Consider the following 2,861-nt stretch of genomic DNA (forward strand, 5'->3'; position numbering starts at 1 on the left):
GCGGGTGGGGCTGGGCGCCCCCCCGGAGCCGGCACGGGTGCCGCCAGCAGCCCCAATCCCAGCTCAGCCCGGGCTACAGCTCCCAGCATCAGTCCACACCCAGGCAAGGGGAGACCAGCCATAGTGTCCCGATGGAGGCAGACCCGCGGACCGCTTGTACATAATAAACACAAGAGGCCAGAGAACACTCCTGGATCCTGCTATCAGGTAGTGCAGCACAGCTCTTGTCCTGAGCAGTCCCCCAAAAACACAGTAACTGCATCCAAACAGCCCACTGGGGACATGGCCTGGTTGGTACCACCCTGCCAGCTGTGCCAGTGGCAACACGGCTGGCAGGGGCTAAAGCCATGCCAGGGAACGTGCCAACAGCTCTGGAGGGCTTGGGTCTGTGTGCCGGGCATGGCACTGATCAAGCTCTCTCCCTCCAAGCTGAGTAGCATTAATCCCCATGTTCAGTGTTCCTTTGCAACCGCCACAAAACATTAACATTCCCCCTCAGCGCAAGCGTGCATAGGCTGCACATGACGGTAGGAAACACCCCGAAATTTTATGAGGATCTTAAAACTGCTGGGTATTTTTGTTATACTCCATTAAAAACACCATCACAAACTTTTTTTCTAATACAAAAGTGACACCCCTCCAATTAGGATCATAACTCCCCACTCCACATGCTGGTTTTGTTTAGCAGATTTGATGTGTGATTTCTGGATTTTTTTTTTAAGAGCTTAAAAGATAGGAAAGAGGTTTACCCCACAAATGATTCAAGAAGCTAATTCCCAAATCCGTCTCCCATAGCACCTTACAAAATTGCCTTAAAAACGATACTTCCACTGAAGTACAATTTAATGAAAGTCTGAAACAATTTATTTTAGAAGGCAATTCTGCAATAAATGTAATTACATGAATGACCCTCCTGAAACCTATTTATCTCTGTTCAGTGTTTATAAAGATAACTTTCTCTATTAAAATCATCTAGTGACAAAGTTATATAATAGACACTTGGAAATAACAAGCGCGATACCACTGTTTAACAACCAAAATGTATACGTTAGTATGATCATTTAAATGAGGAAGGCAGACATTTGCTGTTACTGAAAACCAGGAGATAATTTTGTGCATCAAAACCAGTATTACAAAATGGCAGTTCTTCCACCAATATTTCTGTAAAAGGAACACACAGAACGTACGACAGACTATAAATACGCTAATTACATTTCCTAGTGTCGCAGGGGAGTGCTTGCTGTCTTTCAGAGGGGTGAGAAACCAAGAGGCAGAGAAAGCCAACAAAGCAAAGCACAGTTGTAGAGTCTCTGCTGAAGCAAACTTTCCACTGAGTGTACGACCATAACACAACTGCTTGCACGACACGCGGTGGCCAGCTGCTTCTACTAACGCAGCAAATGACTAAGTGCTTATTTTAACAGCACCATTATTTTAGAGGAGAAACCTATACTAAGCCAACAAATAGGCCGTTACATTAGCCAGAGCATTATTTTTGAGAAGCTTCGTATAGAAGCTGCTTTCCCCTATCACACAACAGTACTGCCGCATCAGACCGCGGAAAAAGGCTCTTTGTAAATGATAGATATAACGGTTAAGTGCAGCACTAATAACACTAATTAGCAGTTGAAGCATGGTATCAAACAATGGCAAATATTTGCATTCTTCAAACAGGAACTTGGACAGAAGCCACAGAAAGTGTCAATAAGATCCAAAATACAACCTTGCAGGTCAAAACTCACGGTTCTGGCCCTGGCTTTCCAGAACCACAAGAAAATGTGGAAATCCATCAAACTTTTAGAGATATTCAGAGCCAGCTAATTGATTTAGACGTGCTAATATGTCTGCCTTCCAGAAAGACTATGCACTACAAGGGTTTCCCAAGCCACTGTCATTCTCAGACTGTTGATGCAGGGACCTGCGTGGCGCCGTATCAAACAGCGCGGACTCACGCACTTCACGGAATCCTGCTGGATGCATCCCTTACCTCAATGCCTATTCTAACTGCCTTTTCCCCCCACGCACTTTTTGCAAACTCCTGAACAAGAGACAGCCAGCACACAAACAGTGGATACAACAAAAGCACCACGTAAATAGCATATTCCTTATTTTATATTTAAATATACAACCTTAAGAAAAGCCCTCTCAATTTTTTCTTGAAGAACTTCTGATCATACCACCTGCATTTTCCCCTTTTTCACCTGGACCACGAAGCCACGAACCTTTATTATTACTTTAAAAGTACTCTGAATACCTTGTCTTTTCCTCCAGTCACCAGAATCCCTATCCAGCAACAAACACCAGTCTGGAATTAATAAATCCAAGGTTATGAAACAGTGGGAAGCTTCATAAATAGGCAGCTGAAAAGGGAAAATTCCCTTACTTTCCATGTATCCAAGCGCCACCAGATGAATCCTCGCACAACAATTTTTTCCTAGTAGCAACTGAATTTTAGCCCTTTTCACTACAGAAGGGCTGTCCTTTGCATGCTTTGGTTGTTCAAAGCACGAGCCTCAACATCCTCTTTTGACTGTCTCTAACAACAGATGGCTACTGGATTCCACTTTTAACTATAAGGAAGGAAACTAAAGGGACGTTCCGCTTTTGCAGCATCTCTGGAAGTGTTCACCAGACATATATCCTTTAAAAAAAAAAAAAAAAACACAAAAAAAGCAAACAAAAAAAACACAACAAAAAACCAAACTCTAGACAAACACTGCATTTGGCTTTTCTTAGAAAGACTGTAACTTCTTACTGCACATTATAAAATGCAGTATTATTTTCTAGGATTCTGAGAACTTTTACCCCAATTGTTTTAGCAGTGATGTACATCAGCCCCTTCGAATGGACAGACTTACGGC

Source organism: Charadrius vociferus, unplaced genomic scaffold (genome assembly GCF_000708025.1).
Source record: "Charadrius vociferus isolate BGI_N301 unplaced genomic scaffold, ASM70802v2 scaffold282, whole genome shotgun sequence".
NCBI lineage: Eukaryota > Metazoa > Chordata > Aves > Charadriiformes > Charadriidae > Charadrius > Charadrius vociferus.